The sequence below is a fragment of the Anticarsia gemmatalis genome, chromosome 16, assembly GCF_050436995.1.
Source record: "Anticarsia gemmatalis isolate Benzon Research Colony breed Stoneville strain chromosome 16, ilAntGemm2 primary, whole genome shotgun sequence".
Lineage (NCBI taxonomy): Eukaryota > Metazoa > Arthropoda > Insecta > Lepidoptera > Erebidae > Anticarsia > Anticarsia gemmatalis.
This window is the reverse complement of record NC_134760.1, coordinates 11,704,495-11,716,621: the sequence shown is the minus strand read 5'-3', so window position 1 is coordinate 11,716,621 and position 12,127 is coordinate 11,704,495. Positions and strand designations below refer to the sequence as shown.

Here is a 12,127-nt window from a genome sequence, read left to right as displayed (position 1 = left end):
GTTATCATAACTGTTAGTCGATGATCAGTACTCAGGACTTATTCTTTTATCATAATTAAATAATTAGGAATAACCACTAATGCCAAGTGCCTAATAGCTCCAGAATGCTATGTCTTTGTATAGCAAAAAAAACACGATAGACGGTTTACAATGACTTTTAAAGCTTGAGTCAGGAAAAAGAAAAATACTTTGATAAACTTTTAAATCACTTGCTTTATTTTATCAAATAGTCTACTACTATCTTTACAAACCATAGTAGATAGTAAAGTAATTCAATAAAGCACCCCGAGTGGGCAGACTCAAAGTAGAGGCGGTGTAGCATGTAAGTAATTAAATACGCTTGCTTCGTGCACACAGTTTGACGGACGAGAATTTGCATCGGCGCGCCGGCTTGTGATCACAGTGTGTTTAGTCTGGGTTTACCCGACCATTATCGATAGAACACGGTATTGAGACTTGTATGCGATCTTAAAACTTCGTTTAGTTTAAATAATAAAGGTAACAAACTAATAATATATGAAGCAAAGATTGGCGCACGGAGTACAAAATCTTGGTTTGCTTGTCCCTTCTTAAATGGATGGTAGGTTGAGCTGGCCTCGGTCTCAAGCTGACTGTTCGCCGCGTCATCGTTGCAATTTTGACAAAATATTACATTATTTTCTTAAAATTTGTGCCATATAAAACTAGCACATTATCATTAAAACCATTATTTTTAAGCTAATTTGCTGCTACAGACTTTTAACTAAAAAAACTTAGCAAAATAACCCTAACGGTCCCTTGCGATGACCACAAAAGCAACTTTAAAACTAATTGAAAGTCCAAACATTAAATTCGTATACACACGTTTTCAAAGGCAACTACTAATTAAATAACAGTGCATGTACTCTTGTAAATTTGTTGACGATCACCGCTTGTATTGGCGCGGCGACTTGCAGCCACCGAGCAAACACAGTCTCGACTGCGGGACGGCCATTATCATGACAAAACACTGTGTAAATATACTACAACAATATGTGCAGGAACGCTTCAAAGGATGTGTAAGCATAATTAATTACATTACGTTGCAGTTTGTATACAGTTTAAATGAATGAACAATTGGTACGTTGACTTGGGAAAACTGATTTATTTTATTTTTGCATTTTTACGAACTATTGATTTAGATCAGAATACAACTGTAGCCAAAAGAATTCTGAGTACTTGAAATAAGTGTCTAATTGTAGTAATCATATTATATCTCAAGCCCGTTTCCAAAATTCATTGCATGATCCACCTAGCATGAGTTATTTAGATTATGAAACCACTCGGCTAAGTTCATAAAAAAATCTTCAAGGTCGCTGAACATACAAGCAATTTTTCAAGTTTACTAAAAAATAACAAAAACATTTTCAGACATTCAATCCTAATTGTAACAAACAGCTGACAGGTGATTTATGAATGTTTTTCTTTTAAATTATTTATGGACTTTGTTTTTCTTTTTAAGTTACGAAATTAGAACATCAAATAAATAAACCTACGTTTTCCTTGTTCCCAAAAAGTCACTTAAAAGATATCAGCACTTATTTTCGTTCCTATTAGATATGCAAAAGGAAGGTAACACAAAAGGTTCTCAATTTTAATTAAAAGACAAACATTAAGCGAAGTAATAAAACATCAAAAACGAGCAGCTACGCGCTACGCTTTTTACGTTCGTAGCTGTCTACGTCGTAGCTCGTAGAGGTGTCGTAGCACCGTAGACGGAGTGGGATTAGGTGTAGCGAGTGAATGAGCGTTTATTGCCTCAGTGACACGGCGGGAGGTCGCGGGCTCTCGACTCTAAAACATTGAGGATGATAGACGTAATTACGTTCAGTTGAAAAGACTTTCTTTAAAGGAGTAAGAAAAATATTGCTTTACTAATGTTCGGAGAGAGCTGGACTAGTCGAATATGTCATTAATTAACGTATTTGAGCTTTGTTATTTGTTAACGGATGTTTTAAAGCTTCACTTAAACATTTTCCCTTATTCACAGCCTGTATCATACACATAAGTTAGGCACAGGTAAACATTTAAAAAAAATTGCAGGTTACTGTTAAATTATTTACAAGACTAGCTTTTCTGCTCGCTAGTTTTTTATAATAAAAACGAAAGACACAAAAAAAGGTTAGCTCTAAAAGCAAGTTAAAAATGTTTCGTATATTCTTGTCCCCATTTCATACAGACGTACCAAAAATACATTTATACTTTTCTCTCAGTAGTACTGAGCTTTATTTCTTAGATAATTAAGAGTTGTTATACGATTCAGTTTTATTGCGTTACCTTTGAATATTCATTACGTAACGATCGTAAAGTGTTTCAGTTGTTTTCTTGGCACCAACTAAAATAAACTAAATAAAACGTCTCGACACCACCCAGTAGCGACATTTTGAACTGTAGTTTAATAATTTCATTAAAACAAAATTATACCTCTACCGTTACCGTCAAAACCTAAACAAAAAGAATTATCTACCATTGGAGAAATTGAATAAATATTAATTACTTCTTGACCCAAAGAAATCGCTATTTAGTCGCTGAAGGATAATCTATAACGTTATTCATGAAGGTTTTCTCGTTATTCGTGGTGTTTCAAAACTTGGCACAAAATATGATCTGTCATATTGCGCTAAGAGGCATACAAATAACATTTAATTGATAAAAGCAACGAATATTAATAAAATACAAAAATCATCGGAACTTAGGTGTAAAAAGAAAGATTTATAAACTGTTTCAAACATCTAAGAAATCTTTAAGACAATTTTCTTTAAAACCAGTTGCAATAAATCTGTGTGATCAAACCGCCAGTAACGTGAGTTAGTGTTGCTTACAGGGTGTTACAAAAACGAGGTAATCAGAGGGCGTGTCGGTCGTTAACGACGTCCGTTAGTCTTGAGGGCGAGACCACACCTACAGAGACACACATAAAACATCATCGTAGTAAATCAGTTAGTATTGTTTTAATGAGCTGAGTTAAAGGACTCAAAAACAAAAACGGATGTCAAAAAAGATAAGTTTTTTTTTAACATTTATTTTATATGATAATGAATAGTTTTTATAGCACAAAAACACAATTTGGAGCCAGACTTATCGTTCAAATGTTAACATGTCATTTCAAGTATTGTCTTGTACGGGTATTGAGTAAGAACTGCACTAGTACCTTGCTATGAAGCGATTGACTAGTTTGCTAATGAATCGCATTTGCCTTCAACATTAAGAACATGTGAAATAAAACAACATTTAGTATAATACAAAGGTAGATAGAATGCAAAGGGAGCTAATTTCCAATTTCATCTCCATAACAAAAATACCTCACGCGGTTAAACACAGCACATTTCAAAGAAAAACACTTCACGCCTACTCAAAGAATTTTCTATTATTTTCATTACTCGTAATAATGGTAAAGGAAAATTTTCCGTCGTTCGTCGAGAAAAATTCCATAGAAAAATGGTGGTTTGCGTGGGCTTGATCAGTTGTAACGAGACGCCCACGTATCAAAGAAAATATATTATTATACGAAACGTAATATTTTGTTTAATGTAACAAATATGAAAACATGTACATCTGATATCGCAAGTAATAAGTTCGGTAGCACACCTACACGTCAACCAAAATAATATAAATATACTGCCTTCTTTATTAACTGACACAAAATAATACATTTGTTGCTTGCTACTCACTCAAAGGTATTATAAATAATTCCTATATATTAGCCAACGTTGTTAACGTAACCACATTATCAGCATACCAAAATATAATTAACTAAAGTTTGATAATTTTTTAAAGATCTAAAGCCCTTTCTTATGATTTGTTACTTTTCTAAAGCCCAAAAGTGTTCAATGGGCTTCATTGCCTTCCCATGAAGACCGTTTTTATTCTAATACTCATTTTTTACCACTTACTACGCAATACAAAAATACAAACCATTTCAATATTTCTAAACATAAAAAGCAAACTATCTAACTTTTATTAACATGAAAAGCAAACTCTTTCACTAGAACCAATCATAAAATCTGCACACGAATATGAAATACATTCCATCATACCGAATGAAAACTAGCAGACTAGTTGATACATTCAAAAGTGGCCAATTACTAACGAAAACCAAACATTTTGACCCAAATACTTCGCAATTGGATGCAGTGCGTTTAAAAACGTTGATCAATCAGTAGAAAGGGTAGGGTTATACCCTAGCGTTGTGCCAATAACCCTGTTTGGGTGTCATTCCTCCCTTGCATTCCGTGTTCACCCTTTGGAAAGCGTCGAATATGTGACGGAGGATTACTGCCGCTAATGGCTTGTTTGTTGTTTTGTGTCAGTTTAAAGCTGTAGTTTATTGATATAAACGATTGAGTAACTTTTTTACAGCTGGGTAGGGCATAAATAAAAAGTCTTAAAGAAAAGTTGCACAGTTATGGTGACTAGAAAAATAAACACAGGCTTTTCATTTTTTTTTCACTCAGATTTATTATCTTTGTTTTATTATAGACTAATGATTACGACTGTCCTATTGTCTTCTGTTATTCTTATTTCCCATTCACTCTCCTCCACCAATACATTCCGGTCGCTCTAACACTATGTATTTTTAGGTCACAGTACACATTTTGCCATTAAAACGACATCTTTTATAATGCCGGTTGGACTTCCAAAGGTATTTTTCAGATAGCATTGATCAGTAAATCAAAAGAGCCGTTTCAAATGAACATATTTTTCAGCTAAAAATCACATAAAAGCTTCATTTCACTGAAAATACATCATTCCGATTGGTTGTATTGTGAGACTGAATGAGCAATGTTTTTTCAACAAACGTTGATATTTCTGAATGATTTACTTTTACGAAATACCTCATATATAAATGCCTCTATTGCGCAGTCGGTAGGATCTGGCTTCCTTGCAGAAGAATCGGGTTCAATTCCCAGATCGGGCCGAATCCTATTAGTCTCTTCTAATTTATATTAGAATATTTTTCAATAGTGGCTCGGATGGTGGTGTCGAGCCCGGTACATGGATTTAAGTTCGCCCACTTTGACATGGGACTAACATTATTAATAGCGAAACATATATTCATATTCCCCTGCCTACACTATCGTGTATAACTAACACAAATTAGTCTCTTCTAATTTATATTAGAATATTTTTCAATAGTGGCTCGGATGGTGGTGTCGAGCCCGGTACATGGATTTAAGTTCGCCCACTTTGACATGGGACTAACATTATTAATAGCGAAACATATATTCATATACCCCTTCCTACACTATCGTGTATAACTAACACAATTGACATGTATAAATAAATAAATGTTTCGTAGTTATAACATTTATAACCAAAACCTCATCTTCAAGATAATCCGACTGTTATACAGAAACTTGGAGATAATCCATTCATTAAATGCACCCACGTTTCACTCCACTTGCTTCCTTCATTATCATAAAAGAGGTTTTAAATCATCGCGCTAAGTATTTTCATGGTTTCAAAGAGTTCGCGACCAGTGAATTGAGTTCCTTTGAACTGAGCTCTTTTGTCGTTTAATGAAATGCTACGGATGTATAAAGCATACATACATACAGGACATAGTATCACGCCTGTTTTATACGAGGAGTATGAAATACTAGCTGACCCGCGCAACTTCACTTGCGTCACATAAGAGAGAATGGATCAAAATTATCCCCGTTTTGTAACATTTTTTACTGGTACTTTGCTCCTATTGGTCGTAGCGTGATATATAGCCTATAGCCTTCCTCGATAAATGGGCTATCTAACACTGAAATATTTTTTCAAATCGGACCAGTACTTCCTGAGATACGCGCGTTCAAACAAACAAACAAACTCTTCAGCTTTATAATATTAGTACAGATTGGGTATATTTCATACACCGCTACTTACACCATTATTAGTGTTAGTTCTCGTTAAGTCATTTAACAATGTTAGTTCCAAGTAACAAGATGTGAACAAATTGCCATATTTCGGGCACGTTTCCAAACTCCAGGCAACTATTGAGAAATATTCTAATATAATAAATTAGAAAAGACCACAAGCACTTCGCCCGAAATATGGTTTTTCAACTCTTATCCACGACCGTCAAACTGTTCTCTATGGTGCGTCGGTAGTCATATTACTTTTTTCCACTGCAAACAAAATCATAAATAAAATTGCACGTATCGAGTATACAAGTGGAAAATGGAATTGAAACGTAGATTGTATAACGTGAGACACATTTAGATTCAATTCAATATGCGCTCGGAATGGTCTAGTGGTCGACCATTTTGAAATCGTTGAAGTGCGGACACTATATAATAACTATATACGTTGGTATATTGACTTAGAATTCTTCGCGAACTGCCTCCGTGACCCAGTGGTTTAGGTCGCCACCATTGCGTCGAGAGGTCGTGGGTTCGATTCCCACTCGGAACAATTATTTGTGCGACCCATAAGTAATTGTTTCAGGTTTGGCTGTACTTTGTGTCCGTTATTTATAAAAATAAATGCACGTAGAACCGATACAAACCTACTGTGTCATTATAACCATTTATTTACTATATCAAAAAAATGTAATACTTTTATGCAGTAGAATGCTTGCTGCGCTCATTTACGTTTAAGTGTCTGCGAATCACTGTGAGATAATGGCGCGGGCTGCTGATATACCTTTAAAGAACTCTAAGACCTCTTTGTGGAACACGTCAAGGCGGTTCTAGTTGCTGTCAATACTGCAGTTTTTAACAATAGTTAACATAAGATTGATCAACTGAAGACAAAACGAATCGCTTTGTGATAACGTTTATAACGATATCACAAAGCAAGGTAGAATTCACTGTTTGGTCCATCAAAAGGGTTAATACATAAAGCCGGTCAATGTTCCGTTCCAAATGAATGCTCCCAACATTTTTAAATCTCGCGTAAGGATCGCCGTCCTTTCGCCCCCGATTAACATTCCCAGGAAAAATGTTTAGCAATTAAAATGAAACGGTTTGGCAAGTTAACGTTGACTAAAAGGCCGAGTCCCGGAATAATTCATTTGGATTAGCTATTTAAAAAAAGGAGTTAATTTAAACGTGGGTGTTTCTTTGTACTGACAGTTTACGGTCTGATTAAATAGATTTTTAGGGAAATTAGGGGTCACTTGAATAAAATTTATTTAAATTGTCACATATTAAATGTAAACTGACATGACCTGCATGGAAATCTCCGTATATTATTTAAAAATGTAGATAAAAAAATAACTAAACTTGACCAATACTGTCCCACTGCTGGGCAAATGTCTCCTCCTGAAACTATGCCCCTGGCGGCTAAGCCTTAAATCCACCATATTACCCAAGTACCGTTTGGAAACTTTGCATACATTCAAGAACAGGGGGGCTATCACGTATCTCAGTTGACAGCCATTTGAAAGCCACTATCCTGTCTATTGTTTTCTCTCTTAGGTTATGGTGGTTAATACGTTACGTCAAAGCAGCAATGTACTGAATAGTGACCATAGATTTGACGTATACTAACTGTCAACTGAGATACGTGATAGGCCCGCACTATGTTTATAGTCTTCTAATTCACCGTTGAAACAAAAAAATACTTTTATAAATAACTACTACTTTAACTTCTAAGTTATTCATTGATAGTATCCATATCATCGTATTTGGTGTTCAAAATACATACATATATGTATAACGATTTAGTTTCAGTAGCTCTGATACATAGTACAATATGGTTGAGTAACTGACGCAGTGAAGATTACGCACTATGCGTAAAAAGTCGCGGCTTAAAGCCTATAAAGTCGATTGGAGCTATAAATAGAAATGCCGCATATTTTCCTGCCGTTCACCATTAATTTTGAGCCTAGAAACTCGTTATATTTATGCTTTGTTATATCCTTTATTCACTTCAGTTTCTCCGTGTAGATATAGGCAGACTCTCAGCTGAGAAAAATCCCAGACTATTACTTTTTTTTATGAAATACGCAGAAATCCTTAGACCAGCAAGTTACTTAGTAAATTCACAACGATATATTCCCTAAGTAAATAAATAACTTACCAGGAATTGACGATTGTTAAATCAACCAACGTATTATGACTTATGACAAAATAAATAAAATTGTATCAATATATTTTTGTAGTAAATGGGAATACAATTTATTGTTTATGGCATTACCTATACACAATAAAAGAAAACGTTTTCTCTAGGTCCAAAATTGTCCTCAGTTCATCAAATCGATATTTGATTTCATGATAAAAAAAATACGAAATGAGCGCCTCATTCAAATTGAGATTTCAACGCGTTTGTCGCGGTATCCGTTCTAAACACCAACGAAGGATAAGAATAAATAAGTCTATGCAGCAAGAAAGATTTATTACTATAAAATACTCCACGATCACGTACGGATATAAATTTCTCAATAAACTTCTAACAGACGAGAAACAGTAGCTTAGTTGTGCGTTAGTTAACTTCTAAAGTACTTACGGGAAAGATAGCCTCAAGTTAGTGTTAAAACATCAATTAAAATAAATGGAAAAGCCCAATAATTGTTTCTAAAAAGATCTGTCATTTCCAACCGAAGGTACCTACATTCATACATACTACTCTATAATCATATAAAGTTACATAATAAACAAGTTTTTTCACGAAAGAAAAGTTACAAAACCATTACAACTGCAATACGGGCGCGGGACGCTAACGCCATCTATCGGCCTCCAAACATTCCCCATTTGCGTCCGAGCACGCCGCAAACCTTATTTTGTTGAAACTCACCAATAATGTATGAACCAAGATATTTAAACAGCAAGTTCACTGATTTGTTCTCGGCACTCACTGGTTTCGGTCAGGATATGAAGCACAGATGAACGAATAGACACTGGCACTGTTTAGCACGCGTGTACTGTAAGCACAATTAGTGGTGTGTGTGTGAGCGGCGGACGTGCGGGGCGGGCGCGCGTCGCGGCCGGACTGCCGCGGCCCGGCGCGCCCCGCGCTGCGCCGCCGGCATGCGCGCCATAACCTAACCCCGTTCCGAGTTTTCCGACACAAAGAATAGTCAAAAGATGTGCCACTGCGAACCGAATTCAAGTTCAATCTAACTTTGTTACAGCCTAACATTTTATCAAGCGCCGCATCCTTATCGAGTTTCAACTTGCAAATATTAATTTCGCTTCAACTAGTTCGGTAAATTGACGAAGTTTAGCTAAGTTTCTCGGTAATTCGATAAGCAAAACCTAATAAAGCGCTCACTTAATACCGTTTTAACATTAACAAAATGAAAGGAGCTACGAAATTGACAAAATCTTTGATGAGATCATTAATTCGGATCGCATCGTAAGAACAATAGGTACTAATGGACATTACTTCCCAAATTAGATTCAGAAGGAATTTCTTTTCTATTCTTCCTTGTTCGTTGTACGTAATAGAGTATTTTTGATGGCCAACCGATTTATATTCTCTGGCCGGCTTACAGGGGCCCTCATTGACCTAGAAAGCTTCAACTACACTTACGATATAGGCCAGGGATAGGGTCTAATGGATTTAGGCGAACTCGAGTCTGATGGAACTTTAAAATGGTTGTGTGCTCATCAAATTATGAAACTATTTGCTTAGAGCTTGTAGTAGGAGGACTCGTTAGACCGCCGACTGTTTTATGACTTGAACAACCTTAGCCTGGATAAGTAGAGAAAAGGAATACATTTATTGAACTAGTCCAGGGATACAAGCATAAAGAAACAAAGTATGTATCTTCGTCAATACGATCTATTTATATCAAAGAAAATAATCAGTCAATCCCTTACAAAGAAATAAAAAGCTCTATATTTAGTAACAATGTACGGTACGTTTACTTTCAATCTTCAACTCAATACAATAAGAGAAACCTTTCAAGTAATTCTATTAATGTACTGCTTGCGTCGCAAACATAATAATACGTCTTGCGTAGGAAACACCGCACTGGGAGGAAATGTACGTACAGTTACAGTGTTGACGTGGTCGCACTCGTGAAAGGGCTTTCAGAGAGCTTTCAAGAGAGAGAATGTTTTGACATTGGAAGAAGATATTAAGAGAACGACGACTGTTGCTATGCGAAATATTTTGATATATGACGTTTAGGAATTTGATGTCGGAAGTTATTACGGTGCATCGAAGTAGGGTAGTTTCGGAAACAGACTTAAAGGCGATATTCGACATCGTGGGGCTACTGAGGGAGGTAACATCTTAACTGTATTCTCCCGTTCCTTTCTGAACTAGTTTTCTTTCTTCAAACAATTTTATTCGAGATAGAGTTTACCATTTTTTAACAAAAATGTCAACATTTATTATCTCTTAAATCAAATTTATCAGACGATGGAAAAGCGCTCATTAGACATTTAACGCAATTAGGCCTTTAGCAATTGATCTATCAGTAAATTACCACAAACTAATAATAGTTAGTTTATCATCACTTTTAATAATACCCTGATTTATTTCTTCAGATAAATGCTTGTAGTTGCAGCAGCTCAAACAGTATTGTTAGCTTAACCCGGAAGAAGGCAAGCTACAATATCGGGGAACGGTCGAGATAATATCGATATCAAAGTCTTCCAGTCATAAAGCTTGAAGAGCTGTTGTTTTAGTGAAATAATAAGCCGGGGAAGGGTAGATAGACAATATAAATAATGCAACTTTGCTATAGAAAAATGATTTTACTGATAGACCCGTGGAATACCCGTAGCCATTCTTTAAAAAAGAAGTAGTCCTGGTGTGACCATATTCTTTTCAAGCCTATTTGCCCTATCAAATTCCATCTAAATTACTTTATCTTTGAAATCGAAGCATACAATAAGAATAACTTTAGCTTTTATAATATGAATATCATTTAATAAGAGTTGATACTTTTTTAATTATAACGAATTCTGAACGTCATATTACGTGGGCCACTACTTATATTTTGAGCCTAACTATGAAAAACGGTAAATATGTGAGTGAAAACTACTTTATCGTGTTCTCGGGTATTCTTATGCATGATCTAGATAGATTTTTATCTGATCGAAATATTTTTTTAATATTTTTTTTTCTTTCCCGAAGACCCCTCAAAAACAGGGTGTTTAAAAGCATAACCTGTTTCTTGTGCCGATGAAAAATCAAGGTTAATGCTATTTATTCTTGACGTTTTGGAACTAAATAAAGTCATTTGATGTCAAACTGTAGTGTATGGCGAGAAACTAATTTATTCGATTATTTTCGTGCACGTAACAGCCGGTTGTTTAACAAGATGCGTTGGAGCGGGCATTGTCATTATGGCACTCGACCTGTAGGATTCTGTGGCTTTTCCATATTTTAAACCAGTCTTTCGGTAAACTTTTGACTGTAAATCAATGAAAATTAGCCACTCTACATTTTTCTAAAGACATTTTGGGCCGTGACACAGTTTTTATAAAAAATCAAGGGACTATTTGTTTCGAAGTGCTTCGAGCGCGAAAAACATTTTCTGGATTTGGTTCATTTTAAAGCATCCATAAAGTCGACTGACGTTTACTTTTCGGCTCATGCGCATAGATCCTAGATCTGTGGTCTGTCACGATTTGATACATGTATTTTGAAGCAAAACGATAGAGTTTTCAAGCATTTGTTCGCACTAATAGGCGCGAGTACCTTTGCGAATTCTTGTAGAAAAAAATTGGCTCATTTAGAAAAAAACTTCTAAACGGAAATTTTCTCTCCAAATATTTTATATCTAAGAGTGGAAATAATGTATAGAATTTTATCGATCTATTGATGTGTCAGGAAACAAAAATGCATAATTAATTTTCGCACCGCATCGATTTTTCCGGATACAACTGGTGACCTTGGACGACCTTCAGGAATTTCATTGGTGAGGGAAAAATAATCATGATAGAACTCTACGTATTCGCGTTTTCAATTTTCAGAAGATCGGACTTTATCACCAAAATAATAAATAAGTCGATATAGACACGAGTGTTTCTATAAGTCACGTCGAAAGTCGTTAAAAAATATTTGCACGAAAATGTTAACATCCTAATACCATTTTCCCGCACACTTACAATTTTCGATCGACGATATTGAAAATATTTTCAGCACAGATTTCAAAACTTTCTTAGGAATGTAGTAGTCAAAAAGGCCAAACTTTACGATGAAAATACCAAATGGGGTC

The 12,127-nt window shown here is 35.4% G+C and overlaps 1 protein-coding gene across 6 annotated transcripts in view; it reads right to left on the bottom strand.

Annotated features, from left to right (window-relative positions):
* bsk (mitogen-activated protein kinase dJNK) overlaps window positions 1–12,127 on the bottom strand; it is a 146,030-nt gene that overhangs the window by 103,471 nt on the left and 30,432 nt on the right. For 3 of the 6 annotated variants that reach the window (XM_076123933.1, XM_076123932.1, XM_076123936.1), the window contains exon 1: window positions 8,746–8,950. The exons of the other annotated variants lie outside the window; for them this stretch is intronic. The gene's annotated coding sequence lies outside the window, so the exon portion shown is untranslated. Of the gene's footprint in view, window positions 1–8,745; window positions 8,951–12,127 lie in introns of those variants that run through there. 6 annotated transcript variants of the gene reach the window in all.